Here is a 13064-nt window from a genome sequence, read left to right on the forward strand (position 1 = left end):
TACGCGCTTGATCCAGGTTGCTCCATGAGAGGCAGGGCCAGTGGACCACCTGCAGCGCCTCGCGAGGCAGGGCTAGTGGGACGACGCCATCAAGTACATCGTCCGCTTCGTGCCCAAGGTCGACGCGATGCTCGGCGAGGAGGGGAGGCTCCTCTTCAGCTTCATCAATCTGCACAGAACCATCCACTCCATCTCCATCTGCATGCCGCACGGCGCCCTTATGACTGAGTTTTACAAGCGCGACCTCAGCATGTATCCCAACTCCCCATCCAGCGCCGTCAGGCGCACCCGCTTGCTCTCGGCCTTGCACCGCTATGAGAAGCTCAGGTGACTCGTATTTTTTTCCTACCGTGTTCCATTATTCTGAGGGGTTCTGCATGCAAGTACGTCTGTACATGTGAGCGTGTAGCATAGATGAAACTTCAGGTTTTGAACATCTCTTCCTCTGATACAGGGCCGCCATCGACTGGCAACTCTGGCTGCGGAGATCGCCAAGGATTTGATCGCCAAGACCCCCGACTTCAATGACCTGCTGCGGTTGCCCAACTGCCGGGATAAGCCACACAACATTCTCCCTATCTGATCCTGCAGCAGGTATATATGCTCCTTCCTACTAGTAGTACTTAAATCCGAATCCGAGCGAGTATGCGATTGGTTTTCAGTTTTGCTGGACACATATGTGGATTCGGAACTGACTGGAACATGATAGTTCTGTTAGCCCACTGAAGAATTACCCAACACCTCAATACTCTGCCACACTATGTTGAGTTTTTTTAATCATGTGCGAGTTAATTGATACTACAGTAGTCTGTTTAGTCCTAGTTCTTTGCAGGACCTTGTTCTGTTAGACTCAGCATAGAAGTATGCTATTCTTGCAGTGTCATGAGGAATAAACCTGCTGATTTCATATGTCGTCCTATGGAAGTCACCAGACTTTTTTTATCAACACTAATTTAAGATAGATAGGTGCTGCTTACCATACCTAAGAGTGTAGCATGCTGTGAAGGGATACTCCAAAGTAGAAAATTAAAAGATGTTAGTAAAATCAGTATGCATCCCTAGTGATGCTTTATCTTGTTATTTTTGTCTGAGTGTTGTGCTGTAGCATCACTGACTAGTATGTTTTTTTTCGAGGTCTATACAAGTACCATCTATGTCTGTCAACATAAGCCTCTTGTCATGTCATGTATCTATTATCACGTTAGATGTTTTATTAAGTGAATGTTGTTTTTCTTGAAAGCGTCGATGTACTGATGCGAACACTGCTTGTGTAGTTATGACTAATCAGTTTTCCCCTCTCTTATATAGGAGTACCTAGGTCAAAGAAATTCGAAGAAGCTCGAAGCCCCTGTCAGCGACTTGCTTTATATGTTATTGAACTTGTAATGCAGAATTTTCTTGGAATTTTGATGTAAGGCTGATCTTGGGAATTGGGTGTATATTTACTTGCTGTACTTGTTATTCAAATGCTGGTTGTACTTGTTATACAAATGCTTGGAATTTAAATTTGTGCTAAATGTATACGTAGTATTGAAAGAGGCCTTGGCCCAAACGCTACTGGACCTTAAAAAGGCCACTGACCAAACATAGTTGAACTCGGTTTCAGCAAATACCAGTATATTAATTCTTGAAAATAAATAAAATGAACTGTAAAAAGGCCGAGTTATGAAATTTAAAAGGAGAGCAAAAAAGGCCGAGGCTACAAAAAATGAATTGATTGTAATAGGCTGTGGCCCAGAATTAAAAGCCCGATTAGTTGGGCCTGGCCCATATAGCTGACCGAAATTAATAAAAAAAACATATAAAAGGCTGAATTGTTGGGCTAGGCCCATGTAGAAAACCGAATTGGACCGGGCTGAATCTTGTGCCACATCAGCTTGCCACGCTGGATGCCTATGTGGCCTGGGGAGGTTGCTAGTGACCAAAACGCCACAGTGGACATATTTTGGTCATAAACGTCTTTGACCATTCCAGAAGAAAGGTCGCTATAGTCAATTAACGACCCCCAACTTTTGACCTTATGTTTTTGGTCACAAAAAGGTCACAAATTGAAAACTATGACCTTTCAGTGACCAATAGTGGAGGTCACTAGTTGACATATTTCTTGTAGTGTAAAGCCAAATTCCAAGCGTGAGAATGATCAGTGCGGCACATGCAAGAATGCACAGAAATTGATCCTACTCCTGATCAACTACTTGGCCTTTGCGGTAACCGCTGAAACAGTTGCTAATGCTCGTTTTAACCTAGTTATGGAATCATTAAGCTCGGCAGTCCCTCTTGAGCCCTTCTCTCCATTGGCAGGTATGTTTTCAGCATCGCTAGGTCCTGCAATACAAAGAGATGCCACAGGAAAGGAAATCAAATGATGAAAAAATGAACCACTAACACTACTAGGGAAAAGCCTAGCAGCAGCGCGGGTTTTAGGCCTATCAGTAGCGTGGGAAGGAGCGCTACTGATAAGGCGCTACAGCTAAAGCTTAGCAGCAGCGCGCCTGGACCCGCGCTGCTGCTAAAATGATCTAGTAGTAGCGCTTCTCCAGAGCAGCGCTGCTGGTAATTAGTAGCAGCGCTCCTCCTTGCCCGCGCTACTACTATTATTTAGTATTTTATTTCTTTTTTATTTCATGTTGTATTTCATACACCTTTACACAATTTTTCATACAACAGGAATTTAGAGACTGTTTTTACATCATAATGAGTAGGTGAAACAACCGTGGACTAGTTTCAAGTGGATGGACATCCACTTGAAACTAATCTGCGGTCCTTTCACCCAATGATATAATAAATATCATATCATATCATTAACAACTTATCATCATAATACATCATTGTCATATAACACCTCCTCAAGATCATCGTTTTCATCAATGAGACATCACATAGGACCTACTACGTTCTCTTAGGACCTCATAGGACCTACTACATTCTCTTAGGACCTACTATATTCTCTAAGGTAAAATAGCAAAAAACAAGATAGCCCCTGACTCTCCATTATGGACAATGGAGATTATCCTGTCTCCAATTCTTGCCTTTCGCTTAATGTTACTTCCAAGAACCTCCTTGCGAATGTCCAAACATTTTTTTCCATTCTTTGATTAGCATGTGTTCACCGCTTTTAGAAATCTGATATGCACAGGTGAGCTCCTTAGATTCACCTGGCTGTATGTTCATAACTGCAAGGCGACCATTCTGATACATCAGATGAGGCACACAATCCATCGGGATTTCCTGTTGAAAAACATAGTAATAACTTCGTAGTTAGCAATGATGTACTAGTTTTAGAAGTATGCAAAAGATGCACGGATGTCGTAATAGTAAAAAAATCTTACCAGTGTATCTCCATAGAAGTTACCGTGGTTCAACATGTGCACTAGTGGCACGTATTCACCATAATTTGGAGGACTTCGATAATAGGTATTGTAATTCTGAAGAAAAGTACAATAAGCAATCAGATGACTTTTCTCCTTATAAGTTAATCCGGAGCCATCAATGTAGTGGGTTTTGTCTACCATCTTCTGCACATTCTTTGAAGATTCAAAATAAGCTGTCAATGGAAATAAGTTGTCAACTATTTTGAAATAAACAATATAAATTAGTTAATAACTATGTTTGAGAAACTCACACTGCGGTAGAATCGGAAGCGTATCAACAAGGACCCAAATGTCCATATTGTCTTGCTCGGTGTCAGGATCACCAAGATCCATGGTGACAATCATACCCTCATAAAAACCATACATTTTGCAAAGTGCTTCCCAATTTTGGCAACCAAAATGGGTTATGCTCTGAGCATTGCACAGATTTACTTCAAAATCCATATCATGATGGGTCCTTAGGTGTATTTTCTTTGTTTCGAAATTTTCATGGTCTTCAAAACCCATCCTCTCCAAGACATAGCGTCTTGCATGGCATGGGATAATCTAGTCGAATTGTAAAATATGAAATTAGACGTTGAAATAATTGAAGTCATGCTTAATTGCGAAAAAAACTCTTGTCGTTGTTGCGTACCGTTTCAACATCGAAGGTCTCCTCGAGCTTAATGCTGAAGCGCCGATCTTCGTCCAGCTCAACGAACCTGTCGCACATACCTCGATCGTTGTGGCACCAGCTGCACTCCCCCGGGAGACTGTCGTCGTCCGAGTACAACATTTCGTACGTTCATAATTCAAAGATTAAACTTGTACATATTCTAGCACAAGTCATGCCAGAATTCACGAAAAAATCCGGCATGAACTTTGCTAAAAAAGGACATATCGAGTGCCTGAAATTTGCCGGAACGGAAATTAGTCAACACTCCGGCAAAACATAGGCCACTCGGAGATGTAAACTGAACGTGAACGACCACTTGGACATCCACATATCCTATTTGAGCAACAACACAAGATATACAAGGATATTTGGCTGGTCTCACCTCGATGTCGGAGGGGGTCGGTGACTGGGACGACGACGGGGATGTCGGAGGGGGTCGGTGACGGGGATGATGGCGGGGATGTCGGGGGGGGGGGTTGGTGACAGGGACGACGGTGGTCACCTGAGAAACCATATAAGTTATCACTAATACATCCCGAATAATTGCTTAAACTAAAAAATAACAACAAATATGACATGTTCAACTAGTTTTATTAATTCAACTAGTTCTTACTAAATATAAACTTACTATAGATAGAAAAAACTAGTTCTTTCTAAAAATAAAGTAGTTCAACTAGTTATATTAATTATCTTACTAAAAATACATTAGTTCTATTGATTCAACTAGTTCAACTACAACTAAAAATCTAGTACTGACTAAGCAACATCTAGTTAACTAGTACCATCACTACTAGTAATTAACATCTACTACTACTAAAAATCTAGTACTAACTAAGCAACATCTAGTACTAGCTATGAACCCTAAATTAACATCTACAACTACAAAATCTAGTACTAACTAGTGGCAGGGGGTGGGGGGCGACGGAGAGGTAGCTAGGGGCGGCGAGGTCGATGGCGGTGGGAGGAGGGCTGCCGGTGGAGGAGGGAGGAGGGGCGGCCGCAGGCGGAGGGAGGAGGGCGGCAACGGAGGAGGGAGGGGCGGCCGCAGGCGGAGGGAGGATGTGCGAGGAGGGAGGAGGGGCGGAAGGAGGGGAGTACCTCGGCGGCGGCGGTGGCGCATGACGACGGTTATCGGCACGGGGGGGGGGGAGAGTGAGAGTGTGAGTGAGGGCCGGTCGTGCGCGTGGGGATAAGGTAGGGATAGTTGTAGCGCGTTTGCCAAAACGCGCTACAGCTAATCTGAATAGCAGTAGCGCTTTGCACATAAACCGCTACTGCTAAGTGTAACTATACAAAAAATACGTCAATGCAAAAATACATTGGCCATCAATGATCTTTTTGTGTACAATCTGAATTGTCAATATGAGTCCTCTCCGGTAGGAACCGGAGAGGACTCATATTGCGGCCACAAATTTTACACATAGAGTTCAGTGAAGACCAACTGGTTGTGGTAGTTTCAGAAATAACATATTTAAGGTGATAAACACCCTGTTCACGGAGCGATGTGGGACTAAACTTGTGGGCTGATCTTAGCAGTAGCGATTTTCCTATAAGCGCGCTGCTGCTATAACTAGCGGGTGGGGGCGAGGTCATGGCAATTATATCAGTAGCGCGGTTTGTGGTGGACGCGCTACTAATATTTTCCTGTCAGCAGTGCGTTTCCCTAACACGCGCTGCTGCTAAATAGCAGCAGCGTGGTATTTTGGGGAGCGCTGCTGGTAAGATTCTGTGTATAGGCTTTTCCCTAGTAGTGCAAGAGGATTGACCTATGATGCTAAATCTGTTTTCTAAATTCTGGCCCTTGTTAATGACTACATTTTCTAGTTCATATGACTCTGTGTAGTTCACTGTGGTTAGATACCACAAAGCTCTCATCGGGCCATTCTTAACATGAAATATATTCACCTTGATGTAAGCACAAAGTTGATTATGTTCTTAACCATTTCTAACACGAGGCATATGTTCAGAAGAGCTCACACTCGCTTGCAAGTTAACAAACTGCATAGGCACACATGTTGTTCCCCTGAGTTGACAAAAAAAATGGAATGAACATGTCGGGGAAAACAACACAATTAAATGATAATGGATTTATTTTACCAAAAGCAAATTATATGCTTTTCCTAGGAATGTTGTTGTTGCTTGTTATGTTTTAATGTTAGCTTTCGTCCCATGATTGACAGGAATGAAAAAAAATTGAAATAGGAAATTATTTGGTTAAGAAAAGATCGACATGCGTGAGTGTGTCCTTAGTTCTTAGGGAAACAGAGAGTTCTTAGGGCTCAATACTATTACCTAAGTGCTTTTACCAACAATTTCCCAAACACCACCATACTGGTTCATGCTCAGAACTGAAGCCACCTTGGAACTGCTATCTTCATGATGCATTATACCCTTGAGGTTTTCCAGGTTCGTCCGCTACAGCTCGTCCTGTGCGCCGTCGTCGTCGAGGGGTGAAACAAAAATGCCAATCGATCAGACCTAAACCCAATCCCTAACAAACAAAACAAGGGAAATATGAAGCTCCTGTAGAAACACTCCCCATCTCCAATCACTGGTCTAAATTCTGAATAGCCATCAAGATTGTTCATCCCATTAGAAGAAACAATATAACGATTCCTTACTTCGGAGATGGGTTGTGTCTGTCTGCAACAACCACACAAATACGAGAATTGAAATTACAGAGTAAAACATGGAAATAACATATCTAAAAATGTGATGGAAAGTTTGTTTTTATTCCAATTTTTGGTTTTTGAAACCACTATCATATATAATCCCATCACTGATATTGATCTCTTGTTGTTCAATAAGAAAAGAAGAGCATATATGTTATTGCCTAATAAACTCAACAACAGTACAAGTATGATTTAGCTTCCATCAAACTATCACAACCAAGAGTTAACATATAATTTAGTATCCATAAAAGAGAAAATGGTCCTTCTGAATAGTTCATCGTACAGTTGAATCAAAGTATCTTGTGATCTAGGACTTCCATCCTTATATTTCACGCACTTAGAATTTGAACATCACATTAGGAAAAATGGAGACAAACTTGGTGCCGCACCTGTTCCGAACATATTTGCCTTCCTTCTCTACAAAAAATATATTTGACAAGAAATGAAGAAAACGAAGTTAAAAGTCCATATATCCTGCCAGTCTTACAATTGTACAAAAACAACAAGAAGTCGAGCATTTTCCTTTTCCCAGTAAAAATAAACAAGAATGTAATAGCAAGACCACAAACGTTCAAGTCCAAAGCTCTTTATTTTCGGCAACTAATAAATGGAAGTGTAAATGAAATTAGATTCTGAGGTTTCTGAAAGAGTTCGAGGTACCAATCAACCAAATGGCGAAACTTCTCAACCAAATCCTGAAGTGGTCAGACATTTTGCATGTAAATGACAAATGATTTAGAGAAATTATGCTTGGTTATGCAGTCTTGAACTAATGTCTAGACTAAATCTTTTGATAGCAATATGTGTTTACAAAGGAAGTTGTACATTCGACTTCAGGCCCTGTTACAAAAATATTGCAGTAATCAGGACATGACCTCGTGATTTCCACAAATTTTACAGGGCAATTTCAACAAGATAGCCATGCGCTTCAATATACAATGCCATATTTCGGAAAGACCCACAAGCAACAAGGATGTGTGTACTGCTGCCAACATTTGCCCAAGATTCCTCCTCTACTCTAGGACGCCACATGATGCACTAACCAAGATTCCTTTGCCTTGATTAAACTAAAATGTCCAGAATTAACATTAACAAGCAGAAATCAAGAATCCAATTCCAGTTTCTATGCACATAAAATAGTTAAGTACAGGAATGCTCATATGGTCATACTACCCAAGAATCACAAGTGCGAAGATTAAACAAGATTCCGGTCATACCCTGTTCTTGAGCCAACTCCAAAGCGATTTCCCGTTTTCAGGCATGGGTCTCACCTCCTACTCCATAGAGTTAGCATCAGGATTCACACATTTTGTATTAGCAAGGTGAAAGGACTAACAAGACTGGAAAATGTGGAGGTGTCCAAATCCTCTATACTCTTGCTGATTTTTATATGAACTGAGTTTCGACTTTCGAGGCTTTGTAGTTAGATCCAAACGTTTAGGTAATAGATGGCTAAAGGCCCAAACTTCTTGACCAAACTCCAGGGTGGAGTAAGAGATCGAAGGCTTTTGCATAAAAGTGGCTGAGGATCTAGACAATGTACGTCAAGTTAAGTAATACAGTGCAAGCATTCAGATTAACTTCTCCTATAATACGAGTCATTTACACTGAAAACTGATTCATTTTGAGTTAAGGATTTGTTGCAAAAGTATCACAGCAACCATTGCCACGACTTGATCCTCATATCTCCCCACATTCTCCGCTTGCAGCAAAAATATGTCATCACACTGAGTAGAAGAATCAATTAGCACAAGACTGGACACCTAAATCTTGAACAATTTCGAACAATCACAACAAGATGCTCGTTCGTCTCTAAATTCACACTGCACCACAAGAAGAACCCCGAGTCATAATCATGAAATACCTAATCAAACGGTCCCCAAAATTTGCCCAAGATTGCGCGTGTATTACTCTAAATCATCCCCAAGATTTCAACAAACTGAAGAGATCACACTTCCACACCCTGAACAAGAAAATCATCACAGTCCCATACTCCAAATCACAATTCAGCAAGCAAGAAGACCAGATTCAGATTCAGGCTATACCTTTTCCTTTCTCGGGAGCGCATCCTTGGCGTATGACGATTCCACCTGCTCGAGAAGAAACCAAGTAAGGCTCAAGAACGCACTCTAGTAACTCCAAGAAACAACATCGCGGAAGCCCATCACCTGCTGCTCCTTGCCTTCCTCCATGATAACCGCCCGCTGCTGTCGCAGGATATGGTGCAACTCCAGTTCCTAGTCGAACGACCCCGTCACGTTCCTCTGCACCATCATCCTCATCCCCGCCGTGGAGATTGACCCAAGGCAAAGGCGAAGTCCGGGAAGCTGCTCGCGGAGCTTGGGGGAAAAGGTGCAGGAAAGGGAACGGCGGCCAGCCTGCCCTTCCCATCGACCCACGCCGCGGCGGAGCTCGACCCATCGGCGCCGCCTCTCTTTGACATTGAACCTCAGGCGGCCTCTAAATTGTATGTGATGAGAAGGACGTTAAATATCGTTGGCGATAGACACGTCGATTTTACTGTGCCGAGAGAAAAAACACGAGAGAAAAGAACGAAAACACTAACGCCCACACGTGTGGCAACATTGCAACTCGCCCACATGCCTGGATCACCGTCCAGTTAAGTTTGCACGAATCTTGACACACCGAGGCAGTTTTTGCGTGCCGCGTAGGACAAGGCCGGTGTGTGGGTGTTGGAGAGGTCGCCCACACGCCCCACAGCATGCGGTTGCCAGCTGCGATGTGTGGGCGAACTAGTTTCCGCCCACACAGCCACCACCTAGTCCACACGCGTGAGGCGAACTGCTTTTCGCCCACACGACAGTCGTACGTTGTTGGATGGCAACTGCAGTTGCGCGTACATGGCAACTATGATTCGTTTGCTAGACGGCAACTGCAGTTGCGCGTACGTGGCAATCAAGTAAACATACATGGCAACTGTGATTAACTACACATGGCAAGTAGGTAAATACACATGGCTATTATTGTTTGACCATATGTGGCAAGTAGTTAATCACACACGACAACTATGGTTTGATTAAATGCGGCAACTACCATAAATTAGACATGGCAACTATAGTTAACCAAAACAGAGAGAGTTGCTATGCTTTTACAACCATATTTGCCATCCCGGATAACTACATCTGTCATCCCGGATGGCAACTAAATCGTCATCCCCACGGGTACCTATTGTAGCTGCGCCAGGACGTGTGGGCATATTTGCTTCGTGCCACACGCGCGGGGTGGGAATGAGTAGTACTTGTTAGGCATGTGGCACGAAGTAGCTATGCCCACACGTGTGGGCAATTCTACTGTTTGCCCACACACAGCCCGTGTGGGCTGCCCCTTGCTCATGCCACACACGGTGTGTGGGCGAATGCCTATTATGCCACATGTGTGGTGAATATCTGCGTCCGAAAAGAAAGGAAGAAAAGGGATCGGGGTTTGTGCCGCTAACCTCCCCACGCACGCGACCTGCTCTTCTATCGTTCCCTCTCCCACATGCCTCCTCAAGCGACCCCACCTCGCGCTCCCGATGCTGCGCCGACACCTCCTCCCCTTCTCTCACGGCCTCTACAAGCATCCACAAATCCTCCCTCTCCCATAATCTCCTGTTTTTGCCTCTCAATCACGAATCAGGATCCATGGAGGTTTCCGACAAGTGCTACTCGATCTGCTATACGGCAGCGACCGGGACCGCCGGCCGTGGGTCTGCGTCTCGCTGCTCATCCTCCGGGAGGCTGCACACGGAGGGAACTCGGTGTTGGTGAGGTTCCATGGAGTGCCAAGCGGGTGCTCTTCGCCAGCGGGAGGAACACGACATGTGTTGCTCATTAGATCTGTCTACTCCTGTATTTTCAGTTACCTGTGTGACTGGAAAAAGTACACTATATGTTACTATGCTATATTTCTTAAGTTATGTATAGAACCTCTACCTATATACTTGGATCACCGGATTGTTCATTTCTTTTTATGCAACAAAACTACAGAATTAGTACTTATCATTGCAGTGTCGTGTTCTGTGTATACCAATATCTCTACCACTATAATACACCAGTCTTGAATTTGGATTCACCACCCTACTTTTTTTTTAGTCCGCTAGGGTACTGATCACCTAAACTAATGAACTAATAGCCAAGATACAGTGCAGAGAGTAAACTTGCCGGGTGATACATGAGAGCATTTATATAATGGTTGGTTCTATCAAGTTTTTAACCGATTTATACTGAATTAAACTTGTTGATATGGCGATAGGGTCTCCAGTGTACATGATTATCGATTAAATTTGTATATAAACTTCTTCCAATTTGTTCAATTGTAACCCTAGTGATGTAACAATGAATGCTAATTGTATTGTTCTGCTCTTGGTTAGTACAAGAAATGCTTGAGTTGTCAATCAGGAAGAACTTCAATTCTTCAAGCAAGAACTCTAGACCGGGCTTTCAAATAAGTTGGACTGTAGATAATGTCCAGATTTGTGATCATTGATGTTTGTGCTTTCTTCTTCATGTTCTGGTGAGGAGGAAGGGAAAACGCTGGAGCCGATAGATGTTTAGTGGGACTATGTTCTGAATTGACAAAGCTAAAGGTAGCACATGCCATCTATCTCTCATATTGGTTATTTGGATCCTGAGAAATCACCATGCCTAGCTTAAATTTATTGACATTAGCTTGTTCTGATAAAAAAAATCAATGCAAGGAAGGAAACAGAATATGGGGATTGCAACTATAGAATGGTGATTAGATATTCTTGATAGAGAGGCATATATTTCTAATGTCAGTCTTTGATAGAGTTCACATATGGCTGCAGTTTTTGCGACTACGGAATTGTGATTGGATATTCTTGAGTATTCAGTTCTTCAGTACTGTTAATTGAACATACACTGCAAGTCAAATTTCCAGGTATGTACTAACCTTCCAGTAATCAGGAGTATCAGAGGTTATGTATTAATACCTATTGGAAACTCCTATCTTACTGATGACTCTCCCTTATAGGTAAATCTGATCAAGACTACTAGATGATCCAAGTGGAGGATTATTTCACTTTCAGACCCACTTTGTAATTGTACATCATTGTCTTACCACAAAAGTTTAGATGGACATAGTATCCAGGATACCAACTATTTCGAACTCCTCTCTACAAAAAAGGCTTAAGGGGATTGGTAACTGGAGTTCAGAGCATAAAATTATTCTAATTGCCATGCCTACAGTATTTTATACACAGATTTGAGAGAGGAATAGGTACCACTTTTTCCTCGACATTTAGTTATCCATACAAGCAGTAATGCCTATGCTAAGTTGTTATTTTTTTATACATGATTTTTTTATCATAGATGGATAGATGAGAAATGGACCATTAAAGTTGCTTTTCATGGTTCTCTTAGGGACCATTGCAAAAGGTGTTTTTGTTTGGATAAAGGTCATCGAGCTAAGGTAAGCTCTCCATAGACTGGAACATTATCATGTCCTCGCCGGCGAGGAAGCCAGGTGACCTTCTCATCCAATGTCTTTCCCTCCTTATCCCTTTCTCCTATCGCAGTTCCCTCTGAATGCGTTAGTTTCTTTCGTTGTCGCTAGGTTCCCATGGCAGTCTGCCACGCTCGCTTCAGTAGCTCATTGATTAAGAGGTACGAGTGGGTGGCCAGCTGCAATGTCTAGATGGAAGACCGCTCCTGTTCAGATTTATTTTGGGTTCTTGATTCCTTTTTCCCAATGGTTATATGTAATTAGTACAACATTAGGAAAAAAAATTATACCATGTTTGTGGCTGGATGCATTGAGTTGTTGGAATTGTTGTATTAGAAGTGCACTCTTGATTGTCTTACCAATGGTCCAGAAGAATTGCACAACCGGTGAAATTGACCGTGGTTTTAATGTACTTTTGTTACAATAGAGTTTTTTTAGGAGCTAGCAAAGGACAGTGGGAGAGATCTCCCACTGATTTGTAACTATAAAAAGAAGGACGTCAGTTACATTTACAATATACTAGAGTATATTTCATTATTTCCCAGTTTGGACATACTTCTATTGGTTTGCTTCTCATAAATATTATCATGCATGTATCAGCTGGTGATTGTGTGATAGTGGCGTGCTCTCATAAATATTATGTGTTTCTAGGAAGATGAATCCTTTCAGAATAGGGACTAGGTTGGTTACTGTTGGATAAACAGCATCTAACTTTACTGAGGGCCAAAAGGCCAGAACATATACGTGTGTGGTAAAGTGCAGAAAGACCCCTTATACAATGGGGATGTACGAAAAGGACTTATACACATCTAACACCCCCCCCCCTTAAACTCATGGTGGGTCAACAACACTGAGTTTGGAGAGAAGAAAACTATGTTGCGCTCGAGTTTGTGCCTTCGT

The 13064-nt window shown here is 42.5% G+C and overlaps 1 long non-coding RNA gene across 2 annotated transcripts; it reads left to right on the forward strand.

Annotated features, from left to right (window-relative positions):
* Nucleotides 1-10153: 10153 nt before the first annotated feature.
* LOC123117503 (uncharacterized) lies at nt 10154-12806 on the forward strand. 2 transcript variants are annotated; one of them, XR_006457392.1, is made up of 5 exons: nt 10154-11286; nt 11509-11600; nt 11694-11939; nt 12032-12185; nt 12276-12806. It is a non-coding gene; the product is annotated as an uncharacterized lncRNA (long non-coding RNA). The 2 variants fall into 2 exon arrangements; XR_006457393.1 differs by having other exon boundaries at nt 12083-12185.
* Nucleotides 12807-13064: the final 258 nt, after the last annotated feature.

Source organism: Triticum aestivum, chromosome 5B (genome assembly GCF_018294505.1).
Source record: "Triticum aestivum cultivar Chinese Spring chromosome 5B, IWGSC CS RefSeq v2.1, whole genome shotgun sequence".
In the NCBI taxonomy this organism is placed as follows: Eukaryota; Viridiplantae; Streptophyta; class Magnoliopsida; order Poales; family Poaceae; genus Triticum; species Triticum aestivum.